This window comes from Bos mutus, chromosome 7 (assembly GCF_027580195.1).
Source record: "Bos mutus isolate GX-2022 chromosome 7, NWIPB_WYAK_1.1, whole genome shotgun sequence".
NCBI classification, from domain to species: domain Eukaryota; kingdom Metazoa; phylum Chordata; class Mammalia; order Artiodactyla; family Bovidae; genus Bos; species Bos mutus.
This window is the reverse complement of record NC_091623.1, coordinates 1,022,369-1,036,743: the sequence shown is the minus strand read 5'-3', so window position 1 is coordinate 1,036,743 and position 14,375 is coordinate 1,022,369.

The window sequence follows — 14,375 nt, the reverse complement described above, 5'->3', positions numbered from 1 at the left end:
TCCTCTCAAGCCCTTTATTTTACAGATGAGACAAACTGAGATCCAAGGAGGTAACACTTTGCCTAAGATCACTCAGCTCCTCTGGGACAACATCAAGACCAGAACTTAACTTCATATCTTTAATCTGATGTCCTTTCCAAGACCTTGGTTGCCCCTATTAACATCCAATAAAGACAGAAACGCTTGTATTTTCCAAGCAGGATTCTTCAAATCCCCCGTTCCCTCAGACCTGGGAAGGAACCATGTGAAGAGATCTAAACTAAGAATTAGAGGTTCTGGTTGGAGTCTATGGTCAATGCCATACTGCCTAGACGACTAAGTGTTAAAGGATTCTGAAGTTGCATTTAGGCTTTTCCAGAGAGAATACCACCATCAATTAGTGATGTCTGCCATTGTTATGGACACAGGGTTGAGGAGTGGGGAGATGAATATTATATATTTGCTGTGTTAGATAATCTCTAAAAGACTGCAAAGAGATCCAGTCAGTCCATTCTAAAGGAGATCAGTCCTGGGTGTTCTTTGAAAGGAATGATGCTAAAGCTGAAACTCCAGTGCTTTGGCCACCTCATGCGAAGAGCTGACTCATTGGAAAAGACTCTGATGCTGGGAGGGATTGGGGGCAGGAGGAAAAGGGGACGACAGAGGATGAGATGGCTGGATGGCATCATCGACTCGATGGATGTGAGATTGAGTGAACTCTGGGAGTTGGTGATGGACAGGGAGGCCTGGTGTGCTGCAACTCATGGGGTCACAAAGAGTTGGACATGACTGAGTGACTGAACTGAACTGAACTGAAAGTGCCTTCCAATCCTGAGACTCTGATGAGAGCCTTGGGCAGAAGTCATTGGCTCCTTCCTTGAACTTAACTAGAAAACTGTTAAGAGACAGACCATGATGAACCCAATGTCCAAACACAGTTATGTGACCTGCTCCAAGGGCTTTTAGCACAGGACTCTTCTTTATAGCTTCCTGACCCAGAAGCTCCAACTATCCATTATATACCCATCCATCATTCAGTCCCACTGAAGTTATCATGGGTGTTTCTCCATGTCAAAATTTCCCCCCAGAGTCATTTGGTGAGACTCAGCTCTGAGTTCTGGATGAACACTGGTAACTTCCATTTACATGATGCAGCAATAGGCAAGAAGTGTTATGTAGAGTTATCACTCTGCTATTGCAGGCCAGGGAACATGCATAGGTCTCTGCCTCATGGGCTCTGGAAGAGGTCAACTGCAAGAGACTAGGTACCATTTTTCAAAGGCTTTCCAACATGCCACAGTTTTATATGAGGCTGATCCATGCAGTTGCTCAGGGAGAGGAAGCAGTTGCAAGGGGAGTTGAAAACATTTGCAAAGGGATTCTCCTGGCAAAAATACTGGAGTGGGTTGCCACTTCCTACTCCAGGGGATCTTCCTGACTCAGGGATCAAACCTGTGTATCTTACATCTGTGGCACTGGCAGATAGGTTCTTCATCACTAGCACCACCTGGGAAGCCCCCATCATACTACCCATTACTATTGCCACTTTGCGTATGAGAAAACCTACTGGGAAAAGAGGTAACTTGCTCAAGGTAACACAACTAATGTTGATATGTAAATGAGGGAAAAGGACAGTTCTCATCCCTACCACTACACGTGCTAGAACTGTTTCTAATGATCCGGGGATCTGGATAGACTCATGAGAAATGGAAGCACAAGAAATGCCATGCCCAGAACTAGACTAAGGTTGCAGCCTAGCACCCTACTTAAATTCAGCTTGCCAACCCCTAGACAGGCACAAAGCATTCTGGGTCTCTTGGTCTTTTGCTGAGAGATCATAGCCATAGCACATCACTCTTTCCTTGTCCAGTGCAGGCCAAGAAGAGCTCAATATGCAAATGACGAGTGTCATTGACACACATCCCCAGAACCTTTCTAGATTAGAGGGCACAGAACACATGCCTGACTCTTGTTGCTAAGTTTCTGAGGCCATTCCTTGGCCAGAGGCTCCAGTCTCACAGGACACCCCACTGGAGGGTTAAGAAAAAGTGGCCCCAAGGTCAGCAATGTCTCCAAGGCACAGGCAGGCAGGCAGGACCAGCTGTGAGAAGCTGAATGGAGGCTGGCTGGGACAGCCTATGGGCTGACTGGGGGAAAGCCCTGGGTACAATGTCTTTTGCATCTGAGGAAGAGAGGAACATCGCTGGGGGTGGCTTCCGGTGCATAAAACATGAGTACAGTAGGGTGATCGTGGGTGCTGGCTGCCTATCTGCTCCTGCTTCTCCCTTCTAGCACCATGTCCAATTTTTTTTCCTCCTTCTCTTTCTCATCTTCTTTCTTATTTCTCACTACTAGCTCTAGATGAAGTTTTCTGAGTCCTAACCCCTATACAAGGCACAGTGCTAAGTGCTTCACATGCATCATCTTGTTTAATCTGGAAAACAACCCTCTGAGGTAAGCGATATGTAAAGATTTCAGAGAGGAAGAAACTAAAGTTCAGAGAGGATTAAATAAACTGCCCAAAGTCACAGATCTGATGCAGCATCCAAATCCAAATTCTTACTTTTGTGATCTTGTGATCTGCCCATTGTACTACCTCACCCACAAAACCTGTTCGTGGAGAGGGAGCCCATCAGAACACTGCCTACCAGAGACTCAGCTTGGGCTAAATAATTTTCTTTTTTCTCAGCAGAAATTACCAGCTGTGTCACTGTATAAATTCCTAAAAAGAACTTTCTTCAAAAGGGAGATGTAGCTAGCAATTCCCCTACTAAGCAAATACACAGAGAAAATCATAATTCAAAAAGATACATATACCCTAATGTTGACTGAAGCATTATTTACAATAGCCAGAACATGGAAGCAACCTAAATTCCATCAAAAGAGGAATGGATAAAGAAGATGTGGTACATATATACGGTAGAATATTACTCAGCCATAAAATGAAATAAAATTGATTCATTTATAGAAATGTGGATAGACCTAGAGACTGTCATAGAGAGTGAAGTCAGAAAGAGAAAAATAAATATTGTTTATTAACATATATATATGTGGAATCTAGAAAAATTATATAGATGATCTTATTTGCAAAGCAGAAATAGACTCACAGACGTAGAGAACAGACATATGTATATCAGGAGGGGAAAGGGAGGTGGGATGGATTGGGAGGTTGGGATTAACAAATATACACTGCTGCTGCTGCTGCTAAGTCACTCAGTCATGTCCGACTCTGTGCGACCCCATAGACAGCAGCCCACCAGGCTCCCCGTCCCTGGGATTCTCCAGGCAAGAACACTATGTATAAAATAGGCAACCAATGAGAACTTACTGAATAGCACTACTCAGATTGTAAACAACTATACTCCAATAAAAATTAAAGGGAAAAAAATGAGATATTGTGAGAGTACTAGACTGTCCTCAAATAGTGATGTAATAAAACCTTCTACCTTTTGAGGGATGAGGAGGGGATCAGGGGGAAGAAGCTGGATCAATGTTCTAGGCTAGTGAAGGTGTGGACTTGAAGCCACCCCTTAGCAATGACTCTATTTATCCTTGGAAGACATTTGAACAAGTAAGGATATGCCAAGAGCCCACGAGGTCCTAGGGCAACCATGATGGGACCTGAACTGAAGCCTTGCCCAAGAGAGGTGCAGAATGATGTTTTCCGAGTCATACATGGGCCAGTGAGAAACCACATCACTAGAAGATTGCTCATATTCCACTTCCTTCCTCAGTGAGTGTCCAATAAAGACTGACCACCCTGTGGGCTACTTAAGCAAGCTCTGGGGGTTTGGATAATTCAAGGAGTGGTAGGAAACACTGAGCTTCCTGAATAAGGCGTGTGAGGATTTCAAGAAATTAAATGGAAAAATAAGAAAACCAACCCTTCTTGCACACTGAGGTTGTTCCACAGGCAGTGGTATTTCTGACTTTTTCTTTTGTGTTTCTCCTACTGCTCTTTCTAACCTGTTGGTGTGGCATGATGTGACAAAAGCGTGGTTATCACAACTTTATCAGGAAATCCATAACTCACCAACAAGAATGGTTTCTTTCCCCCAACCAAGTCAGGGTCGCCATGTATAGATGCACAGGTTGTGCACTGCTCAACTCCAAGAGGTACTATTCACACAGGCTATGATATGAACAGTTTCTCTAGGTGTTATGCAATAAAAAGACACTGAATTGCACTCTTCCATTTTTTAAAGTCAGGTCACATACAACCTTTTCCACCCAGTCTTCCCCAAGCAACTCAGCTGACAAGAAGCACTCCCTGTTCTGTACCCATAGTGTACTCTCTGTAAGATTCTCTACAAGACACTTCCTGCCTGGTAGTTACTGTTTCATGTGAATAGCTGATCTTTCCCACCAGGCTATGATTCTTAACCTTTTTGGAGAAGTTCTGAGCCACTTCTAAAATCCTATCAAAGATATAAACACTTTTGGGAAAAACAACTGCACAAACACATGTAATTTTTTCTCCAATTTCCCAAAATTCGTGGATACCTCAAAAATCATCCACAGCCATTTAGAAGGGAGCTACCAGGGGACCAAAGATAATATCTGCCTTGTTTATCAGGGCATCCCCTAAATTAGCATAGTGCCTGACACAGAGTAGCATAATAAATGCATATTGAAGGAAGAAATGATTGAACCCTGGAAGGTTGTTGAGTGAAGGGAAAGTGTCAGAACATTTCTGCAGTCTCAGAGAGCTTCCAAGACAGTGGCCCCTCAAAGAGCCTGGTCCTTCCAGGCTCAGCCAGAGAAGGAAACTTCACCAAGCTCCAGAGGTCCCACCATGAAAAGACAATGTCCCTGCTCAATGGAGTTTTTAGGCACTGAAGGGGAAATCTTACACAATGACTTTTCTGGCTATTTTGAGTCCTAAGACTTTATGTTTCCCTTCTTTTCTGCCCAAGTGGATAGTCCATTTAGTGAGGTGAATAATGTTGATAATATGAATAATAATCCCTTATTATAATGTTCAAATTAAATTGTCCTCCACATTTTGATATGTATAAGCTCCCCTAGTCTTCATACATTATCCAGTGAAAATATACACTCCCTTCCTTTTCTAGATCAGGAAGCTGAGGCTCAGAAAGGCCAGGTTACTTGCCCAAGTCACACTGTTTGTCAAAGGTCAGATTAGCACCCTGGAATTCTGTTTCTCCAGCATTCTTTAGCTAACCTCACACTGCAATATAAACAATTACTGAATCCTACATTAAATGTCTTCCATATGCAGATGTCAGCACACTCTGAAGTTTAACCTATCTGGGCCATGCCCCAGAGTCTGTCTGCAACCAAGCTATAAAATCTCATCTGCTCAGCAGGTACTACCTGCCACAGGCGTCCAGCTCCCAGAGATCAGGCTAAATGTAGCCAGGGACTGCCACTAGATCTCTCCTAGGTCAACAGTCAGCAAACACAGTGGTCCAAAATGGCCAGCCCTCCCCCAAATGCTGGCCACTGGTACATCTCGGCCGCACCTCTTTCCCAAAAGTGGGTGAGCCGAGTCCTTACTCCTGGGCCACAAGGCAGGACAGGAGTGGAAGGCTTGGAACGTCAAATTCCACAAAGAACCGTTTAGATTATTGACAGAAAGAAAATGAGATCGGGAAATGAATTAAAAGGACCTCTCAGAGCTGGCTGCTGCTACTGCTGCTGCTGCTGCTAAGTCGCTTCAGTCGTGTCCGACTCTGTGCGACCCCATAGACAGCAGCCCACCAGGCTCCCCCGTCCCTGGGATTCTCCAGGCAAGAACACTGGAGTGGGGTGCCATTGCCTTCTCAGAGCTGGGGCCCCTACTTAAAGGAAAAGAAGTCTGTGGAAGGCACTCTGAGTAATCTTTAAGCACATAAAAAGATGTGCTACTATGGATGATTTACACTCATATTTTCCCATCTGTATTATAGGTAAAGAAAGGTAAGAGCTCCCTTATATCAGGCAAATTTTAGGTAAAGTGTGAATAAGGACGTCACAACTGCAGGAGTGAATGAGAGTACAGAATACCCACCCTCCCTCACCCCACTCTCCACCCTGAGAGTTTCAGAGTGGCATTTGCAATCCCTAGTATCAAATCAGTTAAGGGCAAATCACCTCGCACTGAGTTAAAGGTGTAGCCCAGTTGACCTCTACATAGATCTCCCTTCCCTATTGGAAATTATGTTGCTACCTTAAATCATAGTAATGTCTTATATTTGACAATTCTGGAAGGTAGTCTGGGAGGCAATTACCATCTCCAGTTTATAGATGAAGAATGAGAACCTTACAGAGCAAGCTATGGAGAACCATGCATCTTAACCAGCTGGAATCTCAGCTCTAAGCAGCTCAATTGACGAGGTCTGAATCTTTGTGCCAATCATTGAGAAAGCCCAGGGAAGCCCTTACACAGACACTCTAGGATTGGAGTTGGACAACTGCACAGCCAGAGCAGCCAAGAGTGAGAAATCACAGTGACACCCCTTATCTGGCCAGAGCTGCCTGTAGATAAGGTAGAAAATAGTGCACGTCACAGCAACTTCCTGGGTTTGTGTTCAGACAACTGTTCCCCCTCAGTCCCATTAAAAAAGACTCCAGTCATGAAATGCTCCTCTCTTCCTTTCTGTTGCCTTCTGTTCTTTGCTCTCTCCCTAAGCCTCCTTCCTGATCTGATTGCTCCCTCTGCCTGAGACTTGACAGTCCTCACCTCTCACCTTTCACTGCAGGGCAAAGAAACCACTTGGCACGATGACAGGCAGTGGGGAAAGCCCGTGTCCCCCCAGTCTCCCACTTTCAAGAGCTAATGTTCCCAAAAGGAAGAGTAGTCTTATCTGTATATTGGCTGGTCAAATCTCTAGTGACTTGGTGGGAATTATTTTACCACAAAGTCTCCCTTTGCACCAGGAGTGATGTGTCTAGTCATAGAGATATGTAGCCCCAGGCTTCATGGTGTTGGTGATCTGGTACAGGGTTTCCAACTCTGCAGCCTGACCTGCCAATGACATTCTCGCTTGTCATTTTCTATGTGTGCTGCAGTGTGTGAGCATTGGTCTGGTGGACCTACAGCAGTCAAATCCAAGACTCCTGAGGGAGGAAAGAAAGGCATTGAAAGGGGAAGAAGACCTCAGATTAGAGAAATGGAAGCCTTGGAGACCAAAGTTACTTCACAATATGTCTGGAGTTTACCCCATTCACTGTCACAACTGCCACCCTGGTACATAGACACACTCACCTCAACCCAACCAAAGAATTTCTATAAACTGCCTTGTAATGGCAACTGAAGTAGGATTCAGAGACCTTATGACCACCTACCTACTTCAATTTCCTAGCCAGCTATTTCACTTTTGTCCTGGTCCTCTTGAGATATGGGAGGTGAGGTGGCCCAAGACCACACAGTATATGAAAACAGAGTGGATGAGAAATCACACCAGGAACCAAGGTGTCTGGATTTGAATCCTGGCCCATCACCTACCAAACCTACCAAACCTGTAACCATAGGTAGACCGTTGCCTACCTTTCCTTGTCTGTACAATGTATATCTGAATAGTCCTTGTATTGTTTCAGTCTACCAAAGAGTAAATCAGATAATACACGGAGATGCTCAGTAGCTGATACACAGTAATTGCTCAACAATATTAGTAGCCAAGTCTGGAGCTCTTGTCTTTTGTTTTGGTTTGCTTTTCCTTACCAAATTACCCTTTGTGTCATTGGGAAGAGGTTGAGATATTTATGACTCACTTCCTGATCCAGAGGAAAGAAAGATATTTTGAAATGTCACCAGAAATGCACTTTGTTCTTGCTGCAGACTCAGATGAACACAATTTTGATACTTCCCCACTCTAAGACTCATGCCCTGTTTAGAGAAAAGCAGACCCCAAATCTGAGGTCTCCCCCATCATCTCTCAAGACCAACTTCTTAAATCAAATCACAGAAGTATTCTCTTTTCAAATGCAACTTTGACATCAGACTAGCCAAAAAGATACAGTGCTCTGGTCTTGGTGACATGATTCTTACCACACTAGCGATCCTTGCAAAGAAAAGATATGAAAGTCTCATTCTTCCACAGAAGGGCTTGAGTAGAATTGAAGATTGTGCAGTTCAGCAGAGACTTGCTATATAATATCTGAAATCACTAGACATTTGAAAGCAGAAATGTCTTTCTCCTTTGAGTATTGCATCCTAACTGCCATCTAGAGATGATTTATATGTGCTCATCCTTATTACAGACTACACATAATAAAGGCATGATAGAAATCATATCTGCATAGATTCAGGCAGCTCTGGGAGAGAGCCTGCCAGTTTTGTTTGACAAGACACTCAATCAAGCAAAAAGATTTAAAATATTCCAGGAGGATCCCATTGCCTGCTCAAGACTATATTTTTATCCAGATAACAGAAATCCTAATTGAGCACAACATTAGTACTCATTTTTCCTAACTCCTTCTTGCAATAGCACATGCCAAAAGAAAATTACAAAAACGTTTTGCTTTCATGGGCTAGGATTTTGAAGAGGAAGAGTTTGCCATGCCATGATTCCCATAAACTCAGGCATCACCCTTCATTTGGGTGCTTCTAAGCAGAAAGTGAGGACTTCTGTGGCCATCATACTCAGAAAGAACCAAACCCTGGGCTGAATTTTCCCCTATATTTTTTACTCACTGGGTGAAAACTTTCCTTTGGGACTTCTCCACATGTTTCAATCCCTTTTAAAGTACTCCTTGCACTTAGATTTATAGCAGGGTCTGGAACGGGGAGGTGAGTGAGACACTCACTCACCCAGGTGTAAAATTTAAGGAGGCACCAAAAACCCAGGGATCAAAATAAGTAATATTTTAATGCAACACTTTTGATGATACAAATGAAAGCCAAAAAAATCCATGGAAAATAAAAGATCAGAATTTCAAATAAAACAAGACACCAAGTGTGCACTTGCGCAACACTGCCTCACATACCTCACCCTAACCCCAGCCCTGGCCACTAAAAGATTTATTTATAAAAAATCATGCCTGGTTTGCAAGTCATATTTTGTTGTTTTTATTTTTAATATCACTTTAAGATATTATTTATCTTGATCCCTGCATATTTTGGTGCCTTTTTAAATATCGACAGGAAGAAAACGACTTAGTTTTCTGGTCCAGCCTCAATATGTAGACAACGATGCTGAAACCCATAAGGAAATTTAAAAACTCCAAATTTACTTATTCAGTTACCTCCTCTTCTCATGGCATCCCGTGGCACCAAACACTTTTACTCCACACAATGGATGAGCAGGGGAGGTAGGTGGGGGAACCACCATCTCATCTTCTGAAAAGAATCTCTTTCCTAGCCATTACAAGAGCTGACAGATTGATAAAACATTTAAAGGCATAATGTTCAAACAGTGAAAAAAATTAAAAATGTAATAATAAAGTTAAATGTAACTGTTTTAAAACATAATTCTTCTGAGAGACGAGTTTTATGTTGGACCAGCATTTGAAGTAGCAGTAGTCATTATTAACGGGAACCTCTGAGAAAGAAGATTTAAATCACCAAAGTAATAAAAGCCGAACAAGGACTAGCACCTTGAAAGGCACTTGGAGAGAAGATTGCATACAAATGCAATTAAAACGATGCTTATAAAATACTAAGATGTTAATTGGGTTCAGTCCCAGAAGCCCCAGCAGTACAGTATGTCAGAAGTTAGCTGGTTTGAAGTTTAAAAAGAGTAGTTTAATTTGTACACCTTGTCCTAATTACAGAGCTTTCTGCAGCCTGCGTATCTGTATGGTTTATTGTAGCTTGGAGCTTTGTAAAACAAACACACACACCAGTTAATTGGGTTATTGCGATGGAAAATTGGGCTACAGAACAGCAACCTCACTTGCTGGTGTGCCTTTACAGCTGGTAATGAATGCTCCAGCCACGCCAGGGAACCCTGATTTGTAAGGTGTGCCGTTTACAGCTTGGTGATTCTGTTGGTCTGAGGAATAGGAGGTGATGCCATGAAAACAAAGAATCACACCAGATTATGTTCCCTCAAGACCACGCTCCCACCCCAGCTGGCTTGTTCAGAACATTTAGCACCGCCCTCACCCTCTGTCCCTGGTCCCTGCCCTTTCAAACATCCCAGCCCGTCTGAAGGCCACATTCTCACACCAAGGCCCCCAGAATGGAGCAAGGACAGCGGCTCCTTCAGTAGCCCTCTTTTTAGAGCACCTGCAGGGAGACCTTGTGAGGTGGTGGTTTTTCTCCTAATCAGCAAATACGTAAAGCTATCAAAATAGGATCATTAAATCGGATTAGAAGTGAATGTGGCTGAATCATTTTCCAAGAGTCCAATGAAACATGCCTCTCACCATGTAGGGCTTTGACCATTGCATGCCTGGCACTACAAGCTTTCTTCATGAAGGAGGCCATATGGCTGTGATATATCGTGAGTTTACAGTCTCTTTTAATCACTCTACTGTCCCCTTCTACCTCTAGCTGCTAACCATGAATCCAAAATGAAATGAGATGAGAGTGTTGGGACTTTTATTTCTGTGCCAACTAAATTATTCATCTCTGGGAGGTTCAGAAGCAAGCAATAGGGTAGCAGACATTTGTGGAAAATTGCAAATGCAAGATTCCCAGGCTGGATCCCAGCTTATAGAAAATACAGAACGGCCCCCTCAGTCTTTGACCATGAGCAACAAAGAAATATCATCTTCTGCTACAGCCCAGAGCAGTATTCCACATGAAGTCCATGATCTAGTCTAGCCCAGGGTAACCACCCAGGGCAAACTCAAACCATCAATATCTGACTCCAACTTCCCCTCCTCCTGGGTGCAGGAGTTCCTGGCTCCTCACTGGAAGGAAAGTAATCTGATCAAGAAAGCCACTCTAAGAAATTGATGTCTGAAAATTTCCTCCAACGAAGAGTATCTGCAGTTTCAAAAAGAATGGCCATGGGTAGGCCATTCTTTAGAGAGATGAGAGAAGGAAGGCTTGGGGAGCCAGGGCCCTCACACAAGAGCCCATTTACCATGCTGAATGGACTTTAAAACTCTCTGGACAACCAGGATAAGCTTTTCAATGTGCTGGGTGCTATAAAGAACCTCAGAGCACAAGGTGTCTCTTGTCAATGAGCTGATATTTTGGAGAGGCAAAGCCCACCCCTGGCTCTCAGGGCTGGTCTGGAGGGTGAGTGGAGTTGAGAACAGTTGCTATAGCAACTTTGTATGGTGTTAGGGTAATTATCTACACCAACGATTTCCCTGGACCTGAAAATTTGGAATTAAAAATGTTTACTTTGGACTAGTCAAAATCCTAAAGGGAAACTTCCCCTGTCCCAGAGCCTGGATTTTAACTAAGCCTAGCCATGCTTGCTGCCACTTAGCATCTGGGAGACGCGGAGCAGAGGCCCAGCTGTGTGAGCAATCTTGGCCCACCATTTAGCAGCTGTGTGGCCTGGGACACGTTCCTTATCCACTCTCTGCCTCAGTGTCCCCATCTGTAAGCCAAAGACAATTACATAACCTTTCTCATGGGATTCTTAGGAGGCTTCAAGGCAATAATTCAGGTAAAACACTTAGAACACTGCTGGGAACATAACAAGCACTAAAGAAATGTTACCAATTATAATTATTACTATGAATATGATGTGTGTTTTGCAGATGAGGAATTGAAGCTCAGAGAAGTTGAGTAATATGTTCAGGGTCTCTCTGTCTCTCTGTCTCTCTCTCTCTCTCTCTCACACACACACACACACACACACACACACACTTAGATGGAAGAACAGAAACTCAAATTCAAACCCAGGAATTCTGACCCCAAAGCCCAAGAGCTTAATCATTACAGAGAACAAGTGTTTCTGAAAGGATGCCTCCTTATAACCCAGGACTTATTTCTTCAATCTGGGTCTTTTCCAGCCCATAAACTGGAAGAAAAGGAGGAAGTGGGGACATTTGAGAACACCGTGGTGCCTGAGAGGCAAATCTGAGGAAAGAATAAACTTGCAGATCTTGAATTCCAACGTCACCATGGGCATACCACCCATTTCACAATTTCCCCCAGATGGGCTCCAACCCTGGGAATCAGACCTAAGGACAGCAGCAAGGACAAGTCCCTGGTGCAAAGCTGCTATGGTTGCTGCTTAAAATTGACTCTGAAGTTGTATTAAGTAGCCAGAAAGCGTCAGCAAACCCAGCCTCCCTGACTCCGACAAGCCTGCGGCAGGCAGGTTATTATTATTATTTATTATTTGTTGATGGATATTCAAAGCCATCAGTCAGGTCTTCCCTCAGGCCAGGAAGCCGAGGAGCAAAGGCAGAGAAAATCCTGCGCTTGGTTCCCAGAGCTGCTTGGGAACTGAGAGTTATTAAAGTACACTTTGCTATTGCTATCAGCTCTGTGGGGTGCTTGACCCTACATCTGACTTCAGGCTTCTGCTGTCCCTGCAGCACAGGCAACAGAAACTCTTACAAATTGCAAAGAGGGACGCTAGGGATGAACTGTGAGGAAGTGGCGAGAAAGAAGAAGATGCGGGGCTGGTGGAAATGGTGATTTTGTGCCCTTGTTTTGTACCCTTTCTGCCTTTACCTTTCATTACTCCATAACCACTGGACTCAACAAGACCTGAAGATGAAGAAATTGCCCAAGGAAGGATGGATGGAGCCATAAAAGTTCATGGAATAAGGAAAGAGAAAGACTTATTTGCCACATCATGTCACAAGGGTGAATATTGACCATATCCCTCACTGGGGGTGTTCAAACTTTTTTTGACCTTGACTGTGCCTCAGAGTTAGAAATACATTTTGCAATATGCCTCAGACCTCCATGCACACACTCATAAGTGTGTGTGCAAAAAAAATGAAAACTTTTCACTTGAATCAATACTCACTTTTACCACACAGGATGTCCTCTGATATTTTCTATCTTATAATTATCTCTTTTTTAAAAAATCTTGGTGAAGACCCACACAATTAACTTCATACCCACCTTAGACCTTGGAAGTAAGAATCCTCTCAGAATGAAGTCAGGGAACCAACAGTTTTGACAAGCACTCCAATGGTTCTCTTGCACACGAGATCATGCCTTCGACACTCAGCTGCCTCAACTTGCCTTCTCAAGAAACAACTATATATAAAATAGATAACTAATAAGAACCTACTGTATAGCACAGGGAACTCTTTTCAATACTCTGTAGCGATCTATATGGAAGTAGAATCTAAGAAAGAGTGGATATATGTATATGTATAACTGACTCACTTTGCTATACAGCAGAAATTCACACAACATTGTAAATCATCTATACTCTAATGAAAAATTAACTAAGAAAATAAAGACAATTCAATTAAAGAGAAAAAAAAAAACTATTGAAATCATCCAGGAATTCTCAAAGTCTGGAGGTGGCTAGTTTCATAATGCCTAGTCTTGGTCCATGATGATTAATTTTATGTGGCAACTTGGCTAGGTTATGGTATCCAGTTGTTTGGTCAAGCACTAATCTAGATGCTGCTGGGTAGGCATTTTGTAGATGTGATTAACTATTACAATCAGTTGGCTTTAAGTAAAGCCAGAACTCATGAGTGGAACTCATCCAATCAGTTGAGGGCCTTAAGAGCAAAGATTGAGAAGTCTGAGATTTTTGGAAAAAGAAATTCTGACTCAAGACTAACAGAAATCCTGCCTGAGCTGCTAGCCTGCCCTACATATTACAGACTTACCAGCCCTCATAATCTCATGAGCCAGTTCCTTAAAATAAATCTTTTTATATATTGTATGTGTGTGAATGTATATACATTTATATATTAATATATGTATTTATTTGTTCATATATGCATGTGTGTGTGTGTGTGTGTGTATATATATATATATATATATATATATATAAGCATATATACGTAAAACTCTTATTGGTTCCTCCTAGAGGTTTGGTTTCTCTGGAGAATCCTGACTGATATAAAATCTAAAGTCACATTTACTATTAAACTTAATGTGAAAAAGAAAGTATTTATACTCTGGTGACAATTAGAAATTGAAACTAAAGGGAAGGAAGAATGGATTCAGAGACCCAGTAATAGATCTGTAATCTAGCTGAGAAACAAGCCCCTGAGCTTGGGGAGTGGGAATGGAGAGATAAGAGGGTGTGTTCCCAAGGCATTTATGAGCTATATTCCATGGGAATTAACTGTCTATTTGTTACAGAGGTTGAAGGAGAAGAAGGAGTATAAAACTACACCCATAGTTTTGACTTGTTGAGTAGAAATACTAAACAGAGTGAGCAGTTTGTGGAGGAAAGATGATGAATTGAAATTTATACATATTACATCTGTGATCTTGCAAAACTCTGCATGTAAAGATACCTAGTAGGCATCTATTCAGCTCTATGTATGCACACGTGTCTGGATTTTAGAATCAGGCCCAATCTAGATAGAGATTTTGGAGTCATTCAATATTG